The following is a 14,974-nucleotide window of genomic DNA, read 5'->3' as shown; positions in this document are numbered from 1 at the left end:
GCTTTACAAACTTTTGGTGAGTTAGGCACTTTAATATCTGTTAAATATGTGAGTTATATGGAGTAGTTACACTTAAGAGACATATTATGTATTTAGTTTCTAACAACTAAAAATCAGGCCTTGTGCTTCTTTGTTTGTTTGCTTATTGTGTTACTTCATGTGTATATGTAACTGATAGCTGGCAGGCTTTGTCATTCATTTAGCTCTTTCCACCAAGTTTTGAGGGAGGATTTTGTTGCGCCCACCTCGACCGGCAAGGAAGACGCAACACCGTTGGATACTTCTCAATCAGCCTTTACTGTAGGAACACCTAATTGATAGTATGGGGACCCCGGGGAACAAAGGCACTCGCCTTAAATACAAGACAGGCTGTGGCTGTAAATTTGTCCACTGGGGATTGGTGGAGCATGAAATACCTATTTAGCATGAATATCATCCTGGCCTTGTAGGTGCTGGGGGTCTGCCAACACATGCGCTGTAGGTGTTTACCACAAACGACCACCGGATGTCGGCGCCATCTTTAGACGCTCCCTACATCTCCATCTTTTTTTGTTTTTTTAAAAATGAACCCATTAGGTGGAGGTAGTGGTCTGAGAGAGGTCAGACATGTCTCACAGAGTGCCCAGCTCGGCCATGGCGAACCAGTCTTGCAGTTAGGACTGTACCCCAATGGCTAGAGATGACTTATGTACAACACACCGTCCTGGGCTATACGTTTGTGTTTAATATTAGGGGAGAAGCAGAGCAGAGGGGCATAGGACCAGCCCGAATGTTCAAACAGGGCAAGGCCACCTCTGTCTATGACTGGTCTAGATATGGGTGTCACGTCAATACACGTCATTGTTCCTGTCTTAGGTCGGTCCTCTCTAAAAACTCAGCCTTACCCGTCACTGGAAATTAACCCTATCGCCACCGGGCTCCTGTCTTAGGTTGGTCCGAGCCTGAGGAAAGTTGCCCGTCTCTGGATACAATGACTTCACATGACAGTGACAAAATATGATCTAGGGCGAACTCTCAATCTATCAGAGAGGCCAGCCATACACTGGGAGAAGCACCGCTTTCAATGGCCGCCATAGCTTGGTAAACAATCGCTTTGTGTCTGGCATGCTCTCGTTATAAACGGCAAAAAAGCCATAGACATACTCCACATCCCAAGAGGACAATGGCCCCCCAGGTAAACATGCCAGCCCATTCTTTGAAAAATGAGAAAGCATTGGTGATCCACGAGGTGAAATCTCCAAACGTGATGGGTTCCATTCTGGTGTTGTTAAGGACAGCAATCAGCAATTGTCTCGATAATTGTTCCGCTTCCATGGACCAGTTTCCTTTCAAATAATTAGAGATTTCTTTGCTCTGTTGAGAATACTGAGAAAAGTTAGCTTTCAATGGAGTAACACATAAGCCTCTAAAGGAGGAAACACAGGACAGCTGCATCATATGATATAATGCCTCAATTTGTTCTTGAATCAAATCTATTCGTTGGTTAGCTAATAGAAAGCCAGATGCCAAGTGTGCATTAAATTCTTCTTGTATCTCTAATGCCACTGCGGTTCTTTCTACAATCTGATTGAGAGTCTCAGCTGTCTGTATTTGATTAGTCATAGGTTTAGTAGCAGCATGGCGATCCGCAGCAGAGCGGCCATGCATATCCAAAATTAAGAAATTTAGAGTAAAAAGAGCTAAAGACAACTGTTCTCTTGGTGTTTTGCCATAGGCAATTTCCCCTTTTTGTTTTTGTAAGAGCTCTTTTAAAGTACGATGTGTTTTTTTTATAATTTCTTGACCTTGGGGATTGTATGGCAATCCTGTATATGTTTGACCTGTATTGTTTGGCAAAATGTCTGAAAAGATTTTGTAGTGTAGGCAGGTCCGTTGTCTGTCTTGAGGCTGTCAGGCTTTCCCTAGGCTGTCTATGCCTCTAAGCAATGACTAATGGCATTACGAGCCTTTTCACCAGTCATCAGAGTGGCATGTATAATGCCAGAACAGGTATCAACAGAAACATGTGTATATTTTAAATTTCCAAATTGAGATATGTGTGTGACATCCGTCTGTCAGAGTTTTAGTGGAATCAGACCACGAGGGTTAACTCCCACCTGAGGAGGGTGGTGAAACTGAACACAATTCTGGCAACGTAATACTACATCACGAGCTGTAGCTCTAGAGATTTTAAATTTTTGTTGAAGAGTGAAAGAAGGAACATGAAACTTTTGATGAAATTCTCTAGCAAGATCAACTGGAGCTGTATGAAAAATAAATTCTCTGTGAGTACTAGCATCCACCATAGCATTATTACTGGCCATGGGACCAGGCAAATTAGTATGAGCTCGAATATGTTGTATGAAAAAATTATTTTTTCTTGGTCTAAATTAATTTTTGTAATTCTAAAAGAATTTGACATATAGTACTAGTCAACCTAATTGGCCCTGTAATTTTAAGTGAGCGCACAGCATTAACTATATAAGCAGAATCAGAAATTAAATTGAAAGAATCATGAAATCTTTTAAAAACTTCCAACACAGTTTTATATTCTGTAATTTGGGGGTGCCTGGCTTCTAGGATAAGAGTTCTATAAAAATATTATCTCAATTTAGACCTGTTTCTCTAGGTTGGCTCATGTCACATATTGTCTAGAATGACTCTATCTAAATTATCAGTTTTATGTCAACTTCTTGTTATAGATGTTATAATTTTTTAACCATATCCAATAACTTAAATGCCAATAATCTATGACCAAGGCATGTAGAACATATTTATACATTTAAAACCAGTCAGAAACAAAATTGAAGTGGTTAACACATGTCTTTAATATTTAGACCAAGCACCATTTTTGCTTTTCTAGCTGTGATTTTAAAAGAAACACCTTGTCACCTGTTAAGTCTAATAACAACTCAGGGATTTTTCTAAGAGAAACAGCCATCAGCTCCCATACCAAGAAGCTGAGGAGCTGCTGGCACCTTTAAGATCAGCTCCTGCAGATGTTCCGCCCCCGGGCAGCTTGTCCAGCTGACCTAGGCTCTTTGCTGCAGGTACAGGGCTCCAAAGGCCAATTGAAACTGTTTTTTATTCATTTGTTCTCTTTTCAGAAACGAGTTAAGACCAAATCAAGGTGTGAATGACCGGCAGATAAAGTTTTTACCATTTTTTCTTTTGAACATGAAACATAAAACATTTAAACAATGAGAAACAAAAACCACAGACATAAACTGACAGACATGAACAGCTTGGTGCACCAAGGACAGACAATAGACATAGAGGGAAAAAACTAGATGGTGTCCCACTGAAAGGACTCAGATATCTTATCTATGGAGTTCAGAACCAGAAATAAGCATTTCTCTAATAGGAGCCAGCAGAGAGGCAGGACCTCTCCTACCTTTCTTCTGTTCCCAGGAGAGCTCTGAAAGTTTTTCTCTTTCTCCAAAGCATCTGTGGAGAGTCTGGGAAGACTGTTTTTCCCAAACCCATTCTCTCTCATGTCTAGGGTGTAAACTGTCTCTAATCAGGGTCCAAAGACTGAAACATAACTCTAAAAGAATGTATACACAAAAACACTTTACCATTACCTTGTCTCTTTTTTATTACAAGTTTTACTCATGTTAGCCCAAATCATCGAGGCCTTTTCTAGCCCATCTTACCCCAATATGTCCCTGTTTTATGGCTCCAGGAGATAAGGGTCAAAAGGTTTTATGGCCCCTGGTTCTTGGAACAGAGGTACTAAATCAGGAGAAGAATCGGATCTTCAAGTCCTTATTATTTTTATCTCGTCCTGTTGGAGTAAAAGTTGGTCAGAGTTGATGAAGCATCTGCATTTGAAACACATCTGGTTAGGCTTGGGCCTGGAATGTTCTCTGTTTTAACTTTTACCTTTGGCTGTTGGCAGTTTTGTAGTACGAGGGGCTTCTCTGTCCCCCAAACTGGGGCATTTTGACCACAGGGGCAGGAACTGGCTGCTGTGGGGATAGGATCAAAGGCACTCTCCATGTTAATGATGACTAAGGAGAAAAATAACTTAATGCTGGAGACTGACTCCTCTCTTGGAATAAAACCAACAGAAAAGGCAGGCTCCCTGAAAGAACTTCTCTTAATGAGCACTCTCTTTCTGTGAGCAAAAGTTGAAGGTCTGGCCACTAAAAGCAGAAATTCTTTTCTTGTTCTTGTTTTCCTTAGAGTCCTCCCCCACCTCACTCTCAGCCTTTTCAGATCATTCCTCCTGTAGCATTTTTAACGCAGCCTGTCCCTTTAAGGTTCCTTGTTCCCAAGCAAAATTTAAATCTTTCTCAGCTTTTCTTAGCTGTCTACCTCGAGATTCCCAGAGAGCGAGCCAAGGTGCAATGGCAATCGCACTCACTAAGAAATCTCTCTATAGTGTTTCTTTTTATCCTAAGCCTTTTTCTTTTTTTTTTTATTATTTTTTTTATTAACTTGAGTATTTCTTATATACATTTCAAGTGTTATTCCCTTTCCCGGTTTCCGGGCAAACATCCCCCTCCCCCCTCCCCTTCGTCATGGGTGTCCCCCTCCCAACCCTCCCCCCATTGCCGCCCTCCCCCATAGTCTAGTTCACAGGGGGTTCAGTCTTAGCAGGACCCAGGGCTTCCCCTTCCACTGGTGCTCTTACTAGGATATTCATTGCTACCTATGGGGTCAGAGTCCAGGGTCAGTCCATGTACAGTATTTAGGTAGTGGCTTAGTCCCTGGAAGCTCTGGTTGCTTGACATTGTTGTACTTTTGGGGTCTCGAGCCCCTTCAAGTTCTTCCAGTTCTTTCTCTGATTCCTTCAACAGGGGACCTATTCTCAGTTCAGTGGTTTGCTGCTGGCATTCGCCTCTGTATTTGCTGTATTCTGGCTGTGTCTCTCAGGAGAGATCTACATCCGGCTCCTGTCAGTCTGCACATCTTTGCTTCATACATCATGTCCAATTGGGTGGCTGTATATGTATGGGCCACCTGTGGGGCAGGCTCTGAATGGGTGTTCCTTCAGTCTCTGTTTTAATCTTTGCCTCTCCCTTCCCAGCCAAGGGTATTCTTTTTCCTCATTTAAAGAAGGAGTGAAGCATTCACATTTTGATCATCCGTCTTGAGTTTCGTTTGTTCTAGGGATCTAGGGTAATTCAAGCATTTGGGCTAATAGCCACTTATCAATGAGTGCATACCATGTATGTCTTTCTGTGATTGGGTTAGCTCACTCAGGATGATATTTTCCAGTTCCAACCATTTGCCTACGAATTTCATAAAATCGTTGTTTTTGATAGCTGAGTAATATTCCATTGTGTAGATGTACCACATTATCTGTATCCATTCCTCTGTTGAAGGCCATCTGGGTTCTTTCCAGTTTCTGGCTATTATAAATAAGGCTGCGATGAACATAGTGTAGCACGTGTCTCTTTTATATGTTGAGGCATCTTTTGGTTATATGCCCAAGAGAGGTATAGCTGGATCCTCAGGCAGTTCAATGTCCAATTTTCTGAGGAACCTCCAGACTGATTTCCAGAATGGTTTTACCAGTCTGCAATCCCACCAACAATGGAGGAGTGTTCCTCTTTTTCCACATCCTCGCCAGCATCTGCTGTCACCTGAGTTTTTGATCTTAGCCATTCTCACTGGTGTGAGGTGAAATCTCAGGGTTGTTTTGATTTGCATTTCCCTTATGACTAAAGATGTTGAACATTTCTTTAGGTGTTTCTCAGCCATTCGGCATTCCTCAACTGTGAATTCTTTGTTTAGCTCTGAACCCCATTTTTTAATAGGGTTATTTGTTTCCCTGCGGTCTAACTTCTTGAGTTCTTTGTATATTTTGGATATAAGGCCTCTATCTTTTGTAGGATTGGTAAAGATCTTTTCCCAATCTGTTGGTTGCCGTTTTGTCCTAACCACAGTGTCCTTTGCCTTACAGAAGCTTTGCAGTTTTATGAGATCCCATTTGTCGATTCTTGATCTTAGAGCATAAGCCATTGGTGTTTTGTTCAGGAAATTTTTTCCAGTGCCCATGCGTTCCAGATGCTTCCCTAGTTTTTCTTCTATTAGTTTGAGTGTGTCTGCTTTGATGTGGAGGTCCTTGATCTACTTGGACTTAAGCTTTGTACAGGGTGATAAGCATGGATTGATCTGCATTCTTCTACATGTTGCCCTCCAGTTGAACCAGCACCATTTGCTGAAAATGCTATCTTTTTTCCATTGGATGGTTTTGGCTCCTTTGTCAAAAATCAAGTGACCATAGGTGTGTGGGTTCATTTCTGGGTCTTCAATTCTATTCCATTGGTCTATCTGTCTGTCTCTGTACCAATACCATGCAGTTTTTATCACTATTGCTCTGTAATACTGCTTGAGTTCAGGGATAGTGATTCCCCCTGAAGTCCTTTTATTGTTGAGGATAGCTTTAGCTATCCTGGGTTTTTTGTTATTCCAGATGAATTTGCAAATTGTTCTGTCTAACTCTTTGAAGAATTGGATTGGTATTTTGATGGGGATTGCATTGAATCTGTAGATTGCTTTTGGTAAAATGGTCATTTTTACTAAATTAATCCTGCCAATCCATGAGCATGGGAGATCTTTCCATCTTCTGAGGTCTTCTTCAATTTCTTTCATTAGCGTCTTGAAGTTCTTATTGTACAGATCTTTTACTTGCTTGGTTAAAGTCACACCGAGGTACTTTATATTATTTGGGTCTATTATGAAGGGTGTCGTTTCCCTAATTTCTTTCTCGGCTTGTTTCTCTTTTGTATAGAGGAAGGCAACTGATTTATTTGAGTTAATTTTATACCCAGCCACTTTGCTAAACATAGTAAAAGCCATATACAGCAAACCAGTTGCTAACATTAAAGTAAATGGAGAGAAACTTGAAGCAATCCCACTAAAATCAGGGACTAGACAAGGCTGCCCACTCTCTCCCTACTTATTCAATATAGTTCTTGAAGTTCTAGCCAGAGCAATCAGACAACAAAAGGAGATCAAGGGGATACAGATCGGAAAAGAAGTGGTCAAAATATCACTATTTGCAGACGACATGATAGTATATTTAAGTGATCCCAAAAGTTCCACCAGAGAACTACTAAAGCTGATAAGCCTTTTTCTTTTAAACAGCTCCTGAAGAGCCAGAAAAATTGGGTGAGACTGAGCAGTCTCCATGTTCTCTGTAGCAGCTCCGCAGCTAGTTTTGCCCCCCCCCCCCACTGTGTGGGCTGGGAGCACAAGCACAGATAAAACACTATGCTTCAAAAATTAACGTTGGCTATCAACCAACACACCGCCACTAGAGCGGGGTCCATAAAATTAAGTTTCTTTTCACTACACCTGTTCCATAGCCGGAGAGAGGCAGGCTCTGGTTAAACTCTCCCAGTCTCCCGGGGTGAGACAGTATCTGCCAAGAGCCTCAATTTGAGCGATAACAAAAGCTGAATTGACTCCATAGGTTTTGACTCTGTTAATTGTTTTATTGTCTTAAAGTCAAACAGATGTCGCTGTGCTGCCCGTTTGCATCCAGCAAAACTGGAAAACTCAATCCTAACTCTTTCCATACTTCCGGGCAAAAAGAAGTACTTCCTGCAGGCTTCACCATTGTTTTACCTTGAAAGTTATAGGGTGGTGTAGGAGGTGCTGTTGGCATAATTGCCTTCTTATTTAAGTCCTTGGCTTGTTTCTGCACAGCGTAAGTGTTTGGCCAGTCAGAATGATAAATCTCTTTCTCATAATGAGCTACCTCCTCCTCAAGGTCAGCTAAGTCACTATCACTAAACTCTGAATCACTAGACATCTCCAGGGTCAGTGCCTTTAATGAGGGATACATTTTTTTTTTTTTGTTCCTAGATCCTAATTACTATTCTCGCCTTTGTCTATCCTCTCCTTGATCTTTTCTGTCTTTTCTTTTACCTCTTTTCCTCCTTTTCTTTTCTTTCCTTTTTTCAAAACTTTCTCTCCTTCCGACATACTCTCCTGTTGCTCTGTAAGGATTCTCTGATCTGTCTTAACAGCTTCTTTACATCGTTTATCTTCCAAGCAGGCACGGATCATACGCCAAAGCGGCCTTGTCCCTGGTATAAGCTTGCCCACTGTAGTCACCTTATCAAGATCTTTTCCCAGCTTCTCCCATGCTCTCAAAGTAAGCGACCCTGACACTATAAACCACGGGGCACAACGGTTACACTCATCAAGAAAACTCAGCAGGATTTTCTTTTCAATTTTAAGCTTACGCTAACCAAGAAGCTCCTGAAGAGCTGACAGGAGCGGCGTGGAGTGTGAGCTTCCCATGCTTTTACGACCTTATTTATGATCGATTTACGAGCAAGGGGAGCTGGCGAGCTGGCGTGTTTATTTACACACGATCTTGTGGCTCATCATGGACTCTTCCCAACAAATGCATTCATGCCCTGGACGGTGGCAATTCAGACAGAAGCAACACCACAACACAAAAAGAGTATAAGGCAAAAGTGCTAGTCCAACCCACAAAGGAACAAATGGAAAATACAACATTACCGTGCTCCACAAACACCTTTTTGCCTCTAAACCAAGGCTATCATTGTCTCTGCTTTTCCAGAGAACTTTATTGTCCTACTAGGGAAGTTTTACAATCCCTTATCCCGGAGCTTTATCGTCCCAACTTCAGGAACTTTACCGTTCCACTTCTAGGAACTCTATTGTCCCAATTCCAGCAACTAACTGCCCCTACTGGGAACTTACCAACGTCGACCGTCCTGAGGCTGAAAAAGTTCTGGATCCAGAGGAGAAAAGATCTCGGGTCCCCGTAAGGGCCACCAGTTGTCGCGCCCACCTCGACCGGCAAGGAAGACGCAACACCGTTGGATACTTCTCAATCAGCCTTTATTGTAGAAACACCTAATTGATAGTACGGGGACCCCGGGGAACAAAGGCACTCGCCTTAAATACAAGACAGGCTGTGGCTGTAAATTTGTCCACTGGGGATTGGTGGAGCATGAAATACCTATTTAGCATGAATATCATCCTGGCCTTGTAGGTGCTGGGGGTCTGCCAACACATGCGCTGTAGGTGTTTACCACAAACGACCACCGGATGTCGGCGCCATCTTTAGCCGCTCCCTACAGGATTTTGCTTGTTGTTTTGTGCTGTAATCACAAGGCTAGCTAGTTTCTGCCTAATTTTCCCTTTTCTATATCCTATACCATATGAGTGGTGGGATTACTGTACAAGCATATCTGCCTTTTTATTTGAGATAGACTCAAGTTTTCAGGCTTTCTCACTTTTAAACACTGAGCCATTTTCTTAGCCCTAAGTCACTTATTTCCTTTTCCAGTTTATTCTTTATGCCATACTGTAGCTTATTATAGGAATAATATTTTAAATAGTTAAAATAATATTTTCTTTAAAATTTATTGAATTAATTAATGTGAAATTAATTAATGTGAAATTCCATGAAGTGTTAACTAATGAGTAGCAATTCTTAATAAAAGGTTGATTTAATCCCCTCATCTGTAAACTTTTCACCAAGGTGCAATGTAGTAATAGAGCAAAACAAAATGCAGTGGGATATACCTATAATTTTGGCAACTTTATGCTGTCAATAGTATTCTGATATAAAGTTGAAAAGGAACATTCAAATTTCCAGTGCAATAATTACACCTAAGAGTTATCTTGTTCATCCCAAAGACTGGCATCCATTGTGCTAGGGGAGACCATGCAAGTCTTCAAATGAGATAAGCAATTATTAGTCTAAGCCAGCTACAATACCTATGTTATAAAAAATAATTACGCCGTCAAAGTAAGCTTAAGTGTACAGTAGTGGCAAACATACCTTGATGGTAAAAAGCAGCTCTTTAATTGGATTCACGTTTTGCTTAACAATACAGAAAATAAGCCAAGTACTGGCAATCTAGTTAACCTCGAGGACAAATGTAGTCAGTGATCTTGGAAGAGAACCACCACTTTACTAAACCAGAATAATCTCTAAATTCTAAGTGTTTATATCCACAGATAAGAATTGTACTCAATTGTCACCTAGGTAAATTTGAATGATGGAGACTATTACAGGTAAAGGAAAACTGATTACAACGTACAGTTGTGGAGCCCAATGCCTCCTGATATATCTACAACAGCTTTGACAACTAAGGCTCCAGGATCTTTGTGTAAGAAATGTTGTAAGAGACAGAGAAGCATGAAGTTTGGTGCAGATTTCTGTCTGCTAGTAAAGTCAGAATCTATAACTATAAATTTTTACTAACATAACAACCTAAATGCAACCTTAACATGGATGACATCTATCGACATGTGATCGTAGATGGAAACAGTTCACACATTCTCAGCTATGGTTTAAGAACTAATAAAAATGCTGAAAGCAGAAGAAATGGTTTCTTAAGGGAAGAGACAAGCAACTAGTTATCCAATAACAAATTGTCAGTCCTGAAAACAAATATACGAACACTTTATACACACTGAGCAGGGTGTATTCATGTACTTAGAAAAATTGCTATGAATTTGAGAACAAAAGGAAAGCTCATTATGGGAGGGTTTTCATGTTGTGGACTAGGGGAAGGAATGTAGTAATATAATAATGTAATAAAAATAACGATACTCTCAAAAATATATTAAAAGAATTATTCTGTATATTAGAGTTTGCTTTTGTTTTGCTTTGTTTTGTTTGTAGAATTTAACACTTCCAGAAAACACAGCCACCGAAGACGCAGAAGAAAGGACCATTATTGACATCTACTTCTTGATTCACCTTAAATCAACTATTTGGACACACATTTCCTACATTGCCTTAATTTCGTCTTCCCCTATAAATTTATTTTCTGACATTAGCCATTTCTATGCCTGTTTTAAATTCTAGCACACAGAGGCAAGACTTCTGAACTGTGAGAAGGTGCTAGGCTTTTCCTAAGATTTACTGTGAGGACACATTTGTACTGAAGGCTACACTGACAACTCTTTGGGATGCAGAGCAGTCACCAGAGAACAGTGTTTCCTACACATCCTATGAGCATCCCTTTTGAGAAGTCTAATTCTGTGCTCTGGCTCTGATATTTGTCATGGGAAACAGGAGGATTGTTTTTTGTTTGTTTATTTGTTTGTTTGCTTTTAAATTATAGTCTACATTTGTTTTAGTGTGTGGGGGGAAGTATCTGCTTGTGTGTGCACATACTTGTGTTGATGCTAATGTCTTCCTCTATGTTCACCTATATTTATGAATATTTGTGTGTAAATCACATGCAGGGATCAAATTTCAAAGTCTGCTTTCTTTTCCAGTCACTCTCTACCTGTGTTTGAGTGAATTTTTAGGCAGTAAGAAGCTAAGAAAAGCACTGTATCTTCTTTGACCATAACTCTATATTTCTTACCTTTAGAATTTAACATTCCTTCAAGCAATATGCTATAGAATCTCAACTGTGTAAAGAATACTTTACCAAATCAATGCTCATTGTGTAAGATCCCCTTTTAGATGGTCTTTTCTGGACAGCTTTTTCTGTGGTAGACTTCTGTTTTCAGCATCCTCAGACATTTCCTTTATTTCCTTCATCTGAGGTCCTTATCCATGATAAGAAAGGGATAGTCCATACATTTAGGAAATATGATTTAACTTCTAAAGTTCCATAAAAGATAACGAGAACAGAGAGATGAATTGAGTCTAGATGAGCCACAGAAAAATTCTAAGAGATGGGGAGTTTTCTGCCCTTTATATTCTGCCACATCTTCATACTCATCCCAGACACATAGTTTCTATTTCTGGTTTTCATTGTGGATCCACTTTAAAGTTTCCATGTTATCCTCTAGGAAATGTTGGATGTGGTTGTACCTCAATCTAATGGAGCTGTTTAAGCTTGAGTGCTTTTTAGTTAGAGGTTATGCCTTCTGTCTTCCTCAAACATGCCAGGGAAAAGATTCATTGGTCCAGTTTTCTTAACTGTGTACAAATCTACTATAAACTCCTATGGAAAGTGATGATTCTTGTGGGAAATTGAACAGTGGTGATGAGTTGTTCTTAATCTATATGTAGGGAATAATAATATTATCTTATACTACATTATTGTCTGTTTATATCTTTTCCAAAACCTGAAAATATGTGTGGTCTGTGGAGTGTGTATATATTGTATGTGTGTATGTGTACTTGTCAATGTGCTTTTGGTGCAATCAGAAAGAGGAGGCAAGCATAAGCTGATGTTTTTCAATCACTATTCACATTGTCTTTTAGCACAGTATTTTACACTGAACCAAAAGTTCACTATTTCACAAGGATAGGCCAGGAAGAACCAGGAATCCATCTGTGTTGGCCTTCCCAGTGCAGGTGTTTCATAGGCTTGCTGCCTGCTGGGACAGTTTTTTTTTCTTTGTTTTTTTGTTTTTATTTTTTTTTAACAGTGCATAAAGCTCTTTACCTATTAAGATATTTTACAGCACCCTAAGTTTAGTAATTTTTCATTCATATTTTAAAACTAACATTTCTTCACATCATTTAAGATGCTTTCATATTCACTCCCTTTAAGCAAAAATGACTTGGAACCAATATGAAAACGCTCTAATTTTTGGTTTTTATATAATGCCTGCATTAAGAGGTCTTAATCAACCTTCTCCCAAAAGTATTTATTATTCTTTTTTCCCTCCTCATGTCTGTCATTTCCTATTACCAATTCTAGTCTTCTTTTATACATAACAGATAGTCTTTTAATTAACCTTTCTATCTTTAAAATCTTGTCATTTCAATCTATGTTTCCTGTTATTAATGGAAGAAAAACAATTTAAGTTTTCTTTTGACATGTAATTTACAACACTCAGACCACAGATTCAGACAAGTCCAAGATTTTGGAAACCAATGCATCGAGAAGGTCAATAAATCAACCAGCCCACTGTAGCTATAAAGAACTGAAATACCTTTTAATCCAATTTCAGAGCAGTGTATGAATGTTGTTAAGAGATATTATCAAATGCCTTCACACCACCAAGTCTTTCTTATTTTGTTTCATTCTGAAAAAAATAACATCCTTTAAGATTAATTTTGTCTGTGAATTGTAACATGTAACCTCCTGAGTTTGTGCTGCTGTATACATCGTAGTGCATGTTTCATTTCTTGGTGAGTACAATGACCCCTGACTTTTACTGAATTAATAATTGTAATGTTAGTTTTGTAGTGGATTGAACACTTTCAAGCTTGATATGAAAAGATGGCTCACTGACCAGGGAAGGTGATTAATTTAGTGAAATGATCTCTCTCTCTCTCTCCTCTCTCTCTCTCTCTCTCTCTCCTCTCTCTCTCTCTCTCTCTCTCTCTCTCTCTCTCTCTCTCTCTCTCTCTCAGAGCTGGGATGGTTATTTTTTTAAGAACGGGGCCCTCAGTTTGGGTCTGAAGCATTTGTGTAAATGTTAGGAGGGTAGCACAGGAATGTAATCTTAGTGCCAGTAAAGCAAAGACAGATGCTTTATGAATTTGCTGATGAGTAAATATTGCCAGCCAGAGAGCTCTGAGTTCACTGAGAAACCTGGCCTTAACGCAAACAAATAAATAAAAGAATGGGCAAGGACAAAAAATATAAATAAAATAAATGACTCAGAATGGCTCAGTCGGTATGATTCTGTTAGCATATCCTTGAGGATCCACCCAACATTTAATAGCCTAGAATAAACCAGTCTCCCTAATAAAATGCCTGTTTTCTCTTTCTCTGTCTCTGCCTGTGTCTCTGTGTCTCTGTGTCTCTGTGTCTGTGTCTGTCTCTATTTCTCTCTCCCTCCCTCCCTCTCCCTTTCCCTCTCTCTCTCTTTCTCCCCCTGTTTATCCCCCCTTTGCCTCTTCTCAATAAAGCTTCATATATTAGGTTTGTGCCATGTCTTGGTTTCTCAGAGGGAATGCCTTTGGAGTGGGCCTGCCCAAGAGCCAGCTCCCTTTCTCCCCTTGACCACCACCATTTTATAAAACACAACATTGGTGCAAAAAGATGCCATCTTTAGAACTATGCTTTCTGGCTTACGCCCCACTAGTAGGTAAATGCCACCCAACCTTTAACACCTCCCAGAGTTCTAGGAATTGACCTCTCTTCACTCAGGCCTTCCTGGCCAGTTGTGCCCTTTCAAGCTCTCTTCTCCAAATCTCTTCCGTAGATGGAACCCTGATGCTTTTGGCTCTTTCTACATTTGGACTTTCTGAAAGTCATGATACCAGGCACTGAGACTCCTGGGAATAGCTAGGCTAAGCTCTGACCCTGGTTAAATTGACCCATTAAACGCTTGTATTAAATATGTCCTCTTTGGGTTCTGGGGGAAGGCCTGGCTCAGTTGACTCTCCGCTTCCCCTTTTCCACTCACAGAGACTACTCTCTGACTCATGCCTCTTAGAAACCCTCAGTACAAAATGTATACTTCTTTTCTATAAATACTAGGGATTGGGGAAACAAAAAGTGATTCTCTAATTATCTTTTCTCAGCCTCAATTCTATGTTGACTGGCGATTGCACTCTTCCCCATCTCTTGTTCTGACTTCCATGCTATCATTTCTATGCCTCCACCCTCCACTTCTCTACCACACTGGTACCCTCTACCTGGTTAGCTTCTGCCGCTCTCCTGGCTTACCACGAGTTGTGCTCTCCAGATCTCTTTTCTGATATCCACATTCTCACTGCCACAAACAAATAATCCAAACAGCTTTTTATTTAACTGACTCTGCATACTCTTAAATTTCTTGGTAACTGTAGATTACTGAATTAATTTGCATTAACATCTGTGGTTTTGTAAGAAAAAAGTAAGCAGAGAAACAAACAAGCAAACAAAGCAAAAAACCAAACAAACAAACAAACAATTCAGAAATCAGATCATTTTGAAATATAGAAATTGTTTGCCAAAAAAAAATGCTTCTCTGGAAAAAATAGTAATTACCTCACTATGATGGGCTGGAAAAAGTTTTTCCCAGAAAATGTACCAAAGAAACAAGCAGAAATACTCATTTTAATATCTAATAAAATAAATGTCCAACTGAAAGTAATGAAAAACAAAAGAAAACAAAAAAAATGATACTTCCTATTCAT

The sequence above is a fragment of the Rattus norvegicus genome, chromosome 13 (assembly GCF_036323735.1).
Source record: "Rattus norvegicus strain BN/NHsdMcwi chromosome 13, GRCr8, whole genome shotgun sequence".
NCBI lineage: Eukaryota > Metazoa > Chordata > Mammalia > Rodentia > Muridae > Rattus > Rattus norvegicus.
This window is presented reverse-complemented; position numbering follows the sequence as displayed.